Source organism: Lissotriton helveticus, chromosome 9, assembly GCF_964261635.1.
Source record: "Lissotriton helveticus chromosome 9, aLisHel1.1, whole genome shotgun sequence".
In the NCBI taxonomy this organism is placed as follows: Eukaryota; Metazoa; Chordata; class Amphibia; order Caudata; family Salamandridae; genus Lissotriton; species Lissotriton helveticus.
The window spans coordinates 637,250,096-637,263,095 of record NC_136070.1 but is presented as its reverse complement, the minus strand read 5'-3'; the positions used below and the strand labels follow the sequence as shown (position 1 = coordinate 637,263,095).

The window sequence follows — 13,000 nt, the reverse complement described above, 5'->3', positions numbered from 1 at the left end:
GCAGATTTTGCACTTCATAAACACTATCCAACACAGAAATCCACCTACTGGACCACTTACTGCTTTGCTAAACATTGTACAAATGTACAAGGTATGGCCGTAAGACTGTAAAGAAGTATCATGTTTAGGTATTGATGGTTTACAGCAACCCTCTTGGCCCCCGGAGCTCTTTTCTCAATGTTTTAACCATTCTGGGTGTGGCCAAGCTGCCAAACAAAATGGCCACGTAGCTCTGAAGCTCCGCCGGCATCCCTGTAATCCTAAACAATCCTGAGCTCCTACACGAGCATCCTCATGGTATAGCCCCGAATAGCTTTGCGGGCCACAGCGGAAAGTCGATCACCGAGGCAGAGGATACATAAATGCAATTACTATGGCTGTGATGCAGCCATCATACTACAACCCATCTGAGGCCGAGCGGGACATGAGTGCGGCCTGTTGCTGAGACGCTGATGAGAGGGCCCACCCTAAGCGGCGTAGCAGAGCGGTGCTTTCGTGTGTGAGGCCGAGATGCTATGTTGCTGGGCCTGGACCCCATTGGAGGCCAGTTGAGGCAAGGAGGAGGACGCCTTGCCCTGCAGTGGGTGAGGGCCGCTGAAGCACAAGCAGTGAAGTGGCAAGACCTGGGCCTGCGGTGGGCCATCCTTCGAGCAGGGGGAACCACGTGGTCCGCCGCAGCACTGCAGTGCAAAGCTCCTGCTGAAGATCACTGGGGATAGAGGTGAGTCTGGCTTGTACTCTCTCTGGAGGCCCTGTGGTGACAGGGGCCGCAGGTGAGCCTGGGGACGGCTGCCTCATTGCAATCTTGCTCCCCGTTGCTACCTACCAAACATAACATAACATAACAGGTGTATTTCTAAAGCGCACGATTACCCGTAGGTGTCTTGGCGCTGAATAACAGATGTTTATTGTTACCCAACTCAATGGTACTTATTTTATCGACCTCAGATGGATGAAAGGCTGAGTGGACCCGCCGGGATTTGAAACCTGTGACCATGAGGTCGAACACAGGCCCCTGTAATGGACGCATTAGTCCACTGAGCCACCAGACTCGACCTGATGCACCCTGCTCTGCAGACACTGCCTGGTACCGGGGCAGATGCTGTGACCAGTGTCTGCACCGGACCCGATGAGCTGCGGATGGGCACAGCCTTGGTGGGGCTCATCTCCCTGGCTGCACAGCCTAGGTGTGGTGCGGTCCTGGGGTATAGCTATTGACGTCTGCACCCGTGCCGCCTGCTAGTACTACAGTGATATTGGTGATCACCCCGGTGGGTGACCCCCCAGTAATACGGACCCATGTGCCCTAAAATGGTGACCAGCATACTCCCTAGCCGCCTGCATTCATTACTCAGCCACATTACCTCACACTCAGGGGTGTAGTCCAGCGGTGAGAAGACCAGTGACACATAACCCTTAGCGGCTGACGGGCAGGGGGGTCGCCGCCAGGGAGAGGTGACAGTGGGGAATCTGGGGACAAAGGGGGGCCCTGCTGTGGACATACTGAGAGGAGACTCGGTTGCTTGTAACACTACAGACAAATTCCCATCCTTGTGCATCTGAGCTGCACGATATCCCTTACACATTTCACTGTCCCTCATGCTGACCCCCCCACCCACTGGGCCCAGAATATCGTGCACGGGACCAGTGCTAATTGACCTTCGATAAAACTAGAGCCTTGAGTGCCACTCCGGTGCTCACAATTGCAGATTAGGAGGGGAGCCCATGGCCTCTGTGGCGCTGCCGACTGGAATGGATGTCATTATGGCTGAATTACAGTCAGGATTCCGAGCAATGGACGCCCACATCAGTGTCCTAGACAGGAGACTGGATGCAATGGGTGAGCTCCTAGACTTCCATGAGCACAGATTGGGCACTGCTGAGGGCAGGATATCTTATCTGGAGGATGGGGCGACATGCTGCGAGGAAGGTGGAACATCTAGAAAAAGTCTTGAAAGCAATGGCTCTAATAAATGAAGATTTGGAAGCCAGGGGCAGATGGAATAATATCCGAATTATAGGAGTACCCAAGTCTACAAACACCGGCCTCCTGGATCAGTTCATGGAGAATCTACTGACGGACCTCTTCGGGAGAGAATCCTTCACATATACATTTGTGGTGGAGAGTGCTCACCGCACTCCAGGATCAAGGCTGAATCTCGGATGCCCGCTGACACCGCTCATCGCCCGCCTATTGAATTTCATAGACCAAGACACAGCCCTGCAACTGGTGTGAGAAAAGGGTCTGCTCAACTGGCAGTGCTCCACGTTGGCCCAATTCCCTGACTTCATGACAATGGTCCAAGAGGCCCAGCAGAAATACACAGGAGTTAAGGATGTACTCCGGAACTTGGGCCTACGCTACGGGATGATAGACCCAGCCCTTCTCCATGTGGATGTGAATGGCAAACCACATATCTTTGATAATCCCATGGATGTGCAGATTTTCTGTGGCAGTATTCTGTGGATAGTCCCCCCACTGGGGCGTGGATCACCTGGGGTCAAACCTCCGGATGCCCACTCCTGTGTTAGTGTGGACCTCATCTCGAAAACGTAATGGTCCATAATGCAGGAGGGACTATTCCGGACTGATGCCCAGGGTGATGAACAAAATATGCCGGAACCTGGACTAAATATACTATGTAACACACTACTGGACTCAGGATATGGCGAAACATGTTGCTTCTCTTTCGAACACCACTCCGTTACACTGTGGGGACCCAGTGCAGCGTTGCCACCCCTATGTGTGATATACACAGAACCAGATTGGTCACGTTTGTTTTGTTATAAAGGATAATGTTTCTATTGCTTCTATTTGGGGGGGTCCTCAGAATATGGAGTCGGGGAACGGGAAGGGGGGTGGGAATGGATTAAGAATCAACCTTGTAATGATAGCCAACTCTGCTCACCATTAAAACCCTTATGATCTCAGACCAGGGCAAGAATACCTAAGTCCGCAAGCTAACCTTTATCATTATAGTGGCACACAATCAAGGCCAGGGGTGTAGGAGCCCGTATGACCCTCAGAGGGCGACATTGTCCACCAACATTGATATCCTCCCAGGAAACCTAGACAAACATGAAATACTGACCACACTGAGGGTACTATTCTCGAACGTTGCTGGCCTAAAAAATAAATTGGACTCCTCAGATTGGGGTCTTTTGAAGACCAACACGATGTATGTTTGTTCCAGCAAACCTGGGATAGGGAGGATATATTGAATGGGATTTGCTACCTTCACAATGGCTGCGCACGGCAATGACGTCAGACGCGTGAAGAGGGAGAGCGATTGAGCGAGAAAAGAGCCCCAAGGAAGAGACAACATCAAGAAAACCAGTACAACAAAGAAATTGAATGGACACTCCACTATACAGAATCACAGACATAAATCGCCCCACCACAGAAGAAAGGACCTATTGAAACTAAGATAAACGCTGGAATTGAACGCAGCACACCGGAACGAAGGACAGTGGATCAGTAAAAATGTGACCCTAACCCCTTTTTTGAACATCAATAGAATCAGAAAATTGTCCTACGTGATACATCGTGCCCTGAGGAAGACCTCATATACAATAAGTGGTCCATATTCCATCGAGGTCGAAACACGTTCATCAATAGAATCAGAAAATTGTCCTACGTGATACATCGTGCCCTGAGGAAGACCTCATATACAATAAGTGGTCCATATTCCATCGAGGTCGAAATGCGTTGGCATTAATTATAGAGTATCAGAGCGAAATATTTTTGGATTGAAAACGTTAAAATTAATGCAGTGGAGCTAGATCACTCAACTCACTTACCTTTAAGAAAAGGCTCTGAACTCTACAAGGACCAAAATAGTAAAAATTACCAAGAGAAATTGACTCTAACTCTGATAGTACAGTAGGACTTTGACCTGAGAATCTGTAATAGGGTCATGTTTTTGTAACTTATTGTATTGTTTGTTTGTTTTTTATAAATGAAAGTAATCACATTGATGTTTGTCTATATGTATAAATTTGCACTTACGTGTTGTTGAGAAAGCAAGATACTCTGTATATATCTTTGTGCAAAAATTAAGACATGAAATGTAAAGGTATCCCATGTATATAGAGTGAAAACAAGCCTACCCTAAGAGAAATAATGGAATAAAGAAAACAAAAAAGTAATAAAAACAACAGAGTCAATAAAAGGGACTTCTGTGCTCAAAAATAAGCGTGTATGATCAATGGTGTCAGAGGTAAAACTTTTGTTAAAATTTACCACCAGGGGGAAGGGCATACCATCCGGAGGTTTTTGTAAATTAGTAGGTACACACCTGGGATGCACGGTCAAGCAGATGGAGTTCTCCACCAATGATATTCAGTGTATCATTCCTACCTTTACCCCTAAGTTCAAAATAGCATTGGTCAATGTCTATTCTAGACCCCTAAGGACTGGTCAAGTATCTCCGACCATGGACCAACTGGCCTCTCTTATGTCCGATATACCGAAGAGAGCCTTTATGGTGATAGGAGGTGACTTTAACTGTCCATTTGAGCCCCTGGGCAAACTCAATGGTTGGAGCTGTTTGTGAATAAGGTATGTTCTGGGATATTCCTGAGCTGAATATTCCACCAATCAGGGCATGGAACTCATTGAGGCTCCAGATCAAATAACTCACTCTAAACCATTTATTAAGGGGCTGTAATGCGAGCACAAAATCTGAACCTCCGGGGAAGCATACCTTCAATAGAGTTTGTCACTCTTCCATGATAGACTACATCCTGGTAGAAAACAGCATGTGGCATAGGGTTGTTGACTTTGCTGTCCTGCCACTGTATGACAGCGACCACAACTCATTGATCCTGGAGATGGAGCTACGGGTTCCTCGAAATGGTCCTGTAACAAAAACATCCCTAGATGAAAGATTAATATTCACCAACAATAGGAGAAGAATACGTTTGTCGGTGATGCAACAATCTCCTGGTAGGATGGCTTCCCTATACGAGGCTATTACTTTGTCCCTACAGGATGTGAATAAGTTTATAACAACAGAAGAAGGTATTATCACCTCCCTATTAGGGGTTGCAGAGACTCATAAAGCACTGACTTCCAAATTGGCCGATTTATTCTTTCCAAAATGACATCCCAGCACAAAAGGAAGCCCCTGTAATCCTGGTTTGATGGCAGATGTCGGGAGGCCAAATCAGCACTGATAGAAGCCATTAAATCTAAAGACAGGCTACAAATTAAATCAAAGAAGCCCTTATATAGGGAAGTCATTGCTCTAGCAAACAAAAATTGGGAGTTGGACAAACGGGATTCTCTAAGAATGGCCCTATCAGTTAATGATCTGAAGGCCTTTTGGAATATAGTCAACAAATGCTGCAGTGAAGGTAAAGAGGATCAGGAGCCCAATATTGCAGCAAAATCCTGGAAAGCCCTTTATCAGGCCTTATATACCACTTCTGAGGCCGAGGGAACTACAGTAAACTCAATAAAAGACCCACAGCAGAATGCACCCAGGGAGATCCCAGAGATAACCCTGACTGAAAAACTAAGTGTTATAAGTAAAGTAGCCCTGCAAAAAGCACCAGGGCTAGACAAAATACCGGGGAAACTCGCTCGCTCAGAATTGTCAATCTGGGGGCCATATCTGTGGGCTTTATTTAATGCAGTACTGCAGGGAATGCCAATCCCCATAAGCTGTGCTGGAGCAGAAATTCTTCCTGTCTCTAAGAAGTGTTCCCCTTCTACTTGCTAATGACAGACCTATCAGCTTAATCAACGTAACACAGAAAGTCTTTGCCCGGGAACTATTAGCACGCCTCCAGGTCTGAATGAGGGTTCACAACATCGTGAGTCCTTTTCAAGCTGGATTCAGGAAAAACACCTCTACTGTTGATCAATTGTTTTGGCTCTAGCTTCTGTACTGGAAAATGGTGATCTTAGAGGGAGGCAGTCTCTATTTAATATTTGTCGATTTAAAAACTGCATTTGACCTCGTACCATGGGACAAGCTTTGGTCTGTATTAAGCAATATAGGGGTCCCTACATATCTCTGCCACATGATCAGGAGATTGCATGAAGGTAATTATGCCAACATGGGGAGCTCACCATGCCTCTCATAGTAAACAGAGGAGTCAGACAGGAAAGTGTGCTAGCCCTCACCCCTGTTTTGTCTATATATTAATGCACTAGTTGACATATTGAATGAGGAGAAAGATATAAATGCACCAAGTTGGCGCAACATAAAATATCGGCAATTATGTTTGTTGATGACACTCTCCTGCTGTCCAAGTCACCAATGAGAATACAGAGGATCCAGTGCTTTTTTAACAATAGAGGGCTGGAGACCAACACTCAGAAGACCAAATACATGGTCTACAACCCAGTAAGTACAACACACCCTCATCCTTGTGTGAATGGCACCCTGCTTGAGAGGATATTTGTGTTTGAATATCTCGGGGTCACCCTAAAGGAAATAATGGAATGGACAACACAAATAGACAAAACGAGTCTTAAGTTAGCACAGACATTTGGGGGGTTGGCAAAGGTATATAGGAATTCACTTTACAAACCTGTTGGTCCAATTACTGAGATTTATACAGTACAAACCACGAGCGCCGCTATGTATGGGGCTGAACTCTGGGGGCTTTGTCCTACAAAAAATATAACGAAGATTGAGAATAATTTCATTAGGCATCTAATTGGACTCCCTCTATTGACAAGAATTATATGATGCTAGTAAAAGTAGAAACATGGCAGGATTTTGGGATTTGGTGAAAAGGGGCAAGGGGTGTCCCAGAGCCCAGCCGCAAAATAATGTCTCTCCAGAAACGTGGGTGTCGCATTTTAAGAACCAGTTTGCATGCCCGGTTTCGGATTTGGGGACAAGTTTCAATATTTCCCCCGTTAACGTAACTTCCACGCCACTACAATTTAGTTTAAAAGAAGTTGAACATGCTTTAAAATCTGTCCCAAAAGGCAGAGCACCAGGGCTAGAGACCATACCCGCGGATCTTTTTATTCACGGGAAAGAGGTATGGGCAAAAGGCTCCCCAATTCCAGAAACCTGGAAGGGCGCCGAAATAATCCCTATTTTTAAGAACGGGGATCGTTCTGACCCCGCTAACTATAGGCCTATCAGCCTGATAGACTGTATCCAGAAGGTGGTTGCCAGGCTCGTGTGGTCTAGGATCCAGAACTGGATAGACGACGCTGATGCCTTGTCACCTCTACAAGCTGGTTTTCGCCCACACACGAGCACGGTGGAACAGGTTTTTAGATTTGTTGTTATTTATTGGAGGTGGGTAGTTCTTGGAGGTGGCACACTATACGCGGCATTTGTCGACCTAAAATCGGCCTTTGATTTAGTACCGCGTATGAAGATGTGGCGAGTCTTCCAGGAACAAGGTATGCCACCGGAACTTCTCGCATTTTTAATCAAACTCCATTAAAATAATTTTGTTCAGGTCCGGTGGGGTCAACAAGGCCAGGTCACAGATAGGTTTCCAACCCTGAGAGGTGTAAGACAAGTATGTGACTTGGCCCCAACATTGTTTTCCCTGTACATCAACAGGGTTATCGACTACTTCAAGGATTTTCTGACTGATGCTCCAAAGCTCAGTGGTGTGTCGATACCTCTGTTGATGTTTGCAGGCGACACCCTCCTAATTTCCAAAACTCAACAAGGGCTTCAGAGAGCAATCGGCGTTTTGAGACCTTCTGTACTGATTATGGCCTTACTGTTAATGTTACAAAAACAAAATGTATGGTCATGCACAGGCACAAGTTTGTGAAAGGAAGCGCGAAAATGAACGGGGAGTCGCTCGAGCAGACACAATCCTTTACATATTTGGGAATTACATTGGGCACAAGGCTTGAATGGAAACCCCACATTAATCAACTAGATACTAGACATGCCCAGTTGGCAGGAGTACTTCTAAGAGAACTGCGTTCCTCGGCCATTCAACGCATAGCTCCAGCGCTAAAAATCTATGATACATCGGGTGGGTTCCGGGTGGGATCGGGGAGTTGGGTGGGTAGGTAGCAATATAAGGTGAAGGTGGGGTGACTGTTTTCCGGTATCCTTAATTGCATCATCTCCTTGCTTGGACACTTGGTTAAGTGCTGTGATTGTATCGTAATGTTTGGTGGTGTAGTCCTGACTGTGGGCTGCCACTATATTTCATATGCTCATCTTCACCAATAAACTAGTTGTGAAAAAAAAATCTATGATACAAAAATACGGGCTTCCGTATTGTATGGGGCTGAACTATGGGGGTCATGTAATATCTCTGATCTGGCAATTTCCCAAAACAAGTTCATGAGGGGAATAGTGAGGCTCCCTCCATCTTCCCCGCTTCTACCCCTATATTTAGATTTGGGATGTCAGAGAGTAGAGGACGTAGCACGATTTAGACCGGTTGCTTACTGGCGGAGGATCTGGGTTACCCCGGAACTCTCCCAATATACTCGGGCACTCCTTGAAGTCAGGGAAATGGATACAGCAAACAGAATAAATTGGTTCAGAGAATCTAAGGCGACCTATAATGCCATGGGTCTGGGTGAATTATGGGATAATCCCGTACAAAATGCTTTCCCCTCACGCAAGACATTAAAGTGGAGTAGTGTGGCTCACTGGTTAGAGGCGGCAGACCCGAGAGCAGAGGACGGCCCGGGACCAGGGTTCGATTCCCGACGCGGCAGGTTTCTGGACCAGGGTCAGCGGACTCGATAATTCTCTCGCCTCGGTGCCCACTCTGATCAGCGATCACACTCGGCAACTCTGGGCACTAGCTTGCCTCATCTTCACTAACGGCCCCACCAGACCGCCGGGGATGCCTGGTCTCACCCTGGAGATACCCATTAAGGGACCATCTCTCAGGGAAGCCAGGAAGGGTTTCGCAGCGGTCGAAGCGCGGAGGTACCCCTTCGGGAGTGATTCCAGCGCTATATAAGCACATAATTAATTAATTAATTAAGGAGCTTTATTGGTCTATGGTATCATTACGAGATTTCCAAAGATGTACTGTTCCTTCAATACAAAGTGTCTTTTTGGAGCTTAAGCACTTACCAGCTTATGAACCATATTGGGATTTTATTACAATCCCCGAGGATTGGAAACGGTTCCACCAGTATAGGGTGGGCACCCTCCCAATTAATACTTTTACTTGTAAATGGTCAACCGGCAGGGGTGTTATGTGTCCCTTTTGTACCCCCCGACCGGAAAGCTTAGCTCACATTTTGTTTATATGCCCTGTGTACAAATCTCCGCGCCACAGATGGCTAAGGCCAATCTGTATCCAGATGGGCATCAAAAAAGGAACAGAGGCACTAAGGATTCTTAAAACGGATTGCTCTGAAAGCTTAATAATTGCTGTGTCTAAATTCCTTAACTGGATGTGGGCAATTCGAAGGAAAAAATTAAAATCACTCGATGCCCGAATTGAATAAATGTTCCTTTTTTCTTACCTATGACTTTTTATTAGGATTTATGAATTGTAAATAGGGTTTTAGATTAATTTGTTTTTCTTTTTAAAATATTTATGATCTTAAAGTAATTTTTAAATGATAGGAAGTGAACAACCAGAAGACAGAATTAGTCAGTAGGACCATTGTGAATGCCCCCTCTATTTTGCACAATTGTTAATGAATTACTGTTGCTTATTGTATTACCATGGTACTGTTGATGTTTTTTTTATTCATTTTTAACATGTTCGTCTTTTGTGACATGATGTCGAAATAAAGACTTATTTGAATTTGAATTTGACTCCCTCTTAGTACCCCACTCGTCCTTCTGCGTTTGGATCTTGGTGTGAGACCGATCACAGAGGAAATAGGTCTCAGACCGCTAACCTACTGGCGACACATATGGGCGACCCTGGAATCGGTAGCATGCAGATCTGAGCTAAAACCTAGGCTCCTGAAATACAACACCAAACAGCTTATTGTATTTGTAGTTTTGCGCTTCCTATTTTCTATATGGTGTGCGCGGAAGTCTCTCCTGAACTCTAATTCTTAGATATAAGCCAGTACACTTTACATTCTGGAGTAAGACCAGGCCTCTTAATTAGGGGGCAGGAATTCAAACTGGAGATAAGAGGTGGTCAAGCGGACCTATTCCAAACCAGCTAAGGACTAGCCTGCCGACATTGGAGGGCCATGCCCCCCTTTCTAAGTGTTTCATCTTATCGGCGATCAGATGGCTATCCCTTTCCTGGTGGGCTTTAATTAGAATGTATCATGGACCTCCCTGTATTAGCAGGGGTAAGCTACAGCAACGGGCAGGATTTTTAGTCAGAGGCATTTGGAGTTCTTTGGAATACCATCTTGACATATTGCAACCATACAATGGTTAAACTGTTACAAGGGGTCCTGAAGTCTCTGTCCAAAACTCAATACTATAACTCCAAGGTCCCCTGCACACGCTAGTGGTACATAGATATAAGTTAGTACAGTAATGAGTGTAGGAAAGAAAGAAACACTGTTCATCCAATGCTCGGTGTGGTTCCAGGATTTATTGTCCTTGTTGTGACATACACATACAGACCGCAGTTCTTTATACTTCCACTGTATCGTCAGCAGCCAAGTGCAGGACTCAATACTTGGAAGAGATCGCAATGGTGTGGCTTCCCATCACGCACCAACAGTTTCTTGCTGAGTCTTTTAAAGTGGAGGAGATCCAACAGACTATTGACTCCATGGACAGCTCCAAAGCGTCGGTCTTAGACGGATACTGTAGGAGGCTGGCTTAGTATAAGGTGCTCACTTATGTATGTGTAGCACCCTGCACTAATCCAGACAACCCTTATGGAGATTTTAGTGCTCTTAGACAACTTTAGAAAGCTTTTTAAGTGGTAGCTGTGGAGAACAGTCTTCAGGCTTAGTCCAGAAGGAGTGTAAAGCAACTTGTTTTACCAGATCTTAATCTTATTGGTATAGGTTAAGTGAAAAAGAAACACACAATGTAGTTATAAAAATAGGAATTTATTATAAGACACCCACTAACACATAATAATATCTCCTACCCGGAGATATAACACAATGCACAAAATACTTTGCAATAAAAACAGGTAAGTAGCACGAATACACTGTGGTCGCTAGGGGGGGGGGAGACCAAACCATATACTAAACTAAACTAGAGGGGTGCAAATCGTGACTCAAGTCAAGACTGTACCCAGAAGACGTAGAAATGCTGGGGACTCAAGAAACCACCCAAGGTAAGTACCCAGGAACCCCACGGAGGCAGAGTGAGAACACAACTGCATGCTCAATTCAAGTCAATGAGTAAGTTGCAGTTGTAAATTTAAAGAAGAAGGACCCTTCCCAGTGGACCCTGAAGAAACCCCACGGAAGACAAAAGGTTGGAGAGCCACCCACCAGTGGATACTCTGGGAACTAGGATACCTACACCAGGGTAACCGGGTGCATAGTTGTGAAGTGGTGTCGGAAACCGCGTCAAACTCATTTGAGGACTTCAGGAAGATGCCGCTGTCAGACAAGGGATACTGGCCTCAAACTCAGTGAGAAGACAGTGCAGACCTCGAGGGAGTTTTAGAACTACCACCTGTGTTGCTGAGCCTTTTGGAGTTTGTGGGAGCCCAGGAGCAGCAGCCAGTTAGCTTGGTTGCGGTGCCTGCAAATGCAGGGAAGTGACTCCTTCACTTCAAGGGAGATTCCTTCAGGTGTCTTGGATGTCCACAGAACCTAGAAAGATCCTGTATGAGCAAAGGCAAAGACGTTGCAGCAGACAAGCAGGATGACGAGAAAGGTAGCAGCAGCAGTCTTCCCTATAGCAGTCTAGTGCCCAGAGCAAAGTCTAGAGTGCCCAGATGATCGAAGACAAAGTGGTATCTTGATCTCAATTTTGTACCATGACGAATCTAGGGACCCACCCACAGGTAAGCTCTTAAGTACCCTAAGGAAAGGGCTGGTACGATTCAGGGGTCCCTCCCAAAGTAGGATACTCCCATGTCCTTTGTCCAGTTTCGTGCCAGAGTGGGAGTCAACGGCTCGCTGAACTGGTTTGAACTGGAGTGTGCAAGGAGGGCAGCAAATATGCCCTTAAAGCTGTCTCACTGGTGCGGGCAAGCGCCCTCACCTGGCCCCAATACACTAAACCCTGTCTGGGAGGTGTGGCAGGAGATCTATTGTTCTGCCTTCCCCTGCTCAGGCTGGGCATAACAGCTGGAGGGCAGAAACATGTCTCTGGTCGGCTGCAGCCCTAGCTTGCTATCCAGTTCTTGAAGACTGATACTGGGAGCACTGAGGGCCTCCCGGAGGAGCTTTACAGTGCATGGAAGCATACCTGGGAGGGATGACTCCAACATGTTTCATACCAAACAGCCAGTTTAGAGATGGTCATTGCGTAATGATGCATGGCCACTCTATATGTCGTAATGGCTGATGCACTTACAACCCTGGAGAATGGACTCCGAAGGTTGTAGGGGCGCCCTGATTATACAGGGGCACCCTCACTCTTCGAACAGAGCACCCTACCTTCAGGATTGAAAGGTCTGCCATAGGAGTGACTTATAGGTTTTAAGTGTAGTGACCTCAGATATAGGGAAACCTATATCTATATTTGTCATAAGTGGTTCTAGCACCAGCTTACACAGGCTGCAATGGCAGGCTGGAGTCACAATTTGAGACGTCTCTGGGTGGCATAATGCATGATTCAGCCCATGTGTGACCCCTGGTGTACCTATGCCCTGGGTACCTTGGTACAATATACTAGAGACTTATGAGGGTATACCGGTAGTCAACCTGGGGTGTACCTACCTACTTACCATAGGCAATTTAGGGAATAAAGCACTGAGACTGGGGTCCAGATTAGCAGGATCCCAGTCAGACTAGTCAGAAACACTATAACACCAGGCAAAAAGTGGGGGTAAACATAAAAGCGGATCCTACTTTCGTACACAACACCCCCTCCCCATACGAAAGGAGATGAGACTAACATTGCCCAGTTGAGTCTTCGTTTTTTAAATGGAAATATCTGGAGAGTCCATCTGCATTGGCATGGTTACTCCC

General features: G+C 46.2%; 1 protein-coding gene across 6 annotated transcripts in view; it reads right to left on the bottom strand.

The window, feature by feature from the left end:
- The window catches only part of LOC144782893 (uncharacterized), an 853,036-nt gene that overhangs the window by 220,711 nt on the left and 619,325 nt on the right, over positions 1-13,000 (bottom strand). The window contains exon 8 of one of the 6 annotated variants that reach the window (XR_013601298.1): positions 4,707-4,861. The exons of the other annotated variants lie outside the window; for them this stretch is intronic. The gene's annotated coding sequence lies outside the window, so the exon portion shown is untranslated. The remainder of the gene's footprint in view (positions 1-4,706; positions 4,862-13,000) is intronic. 6 annotated transcript variants of the gene reach the window in all.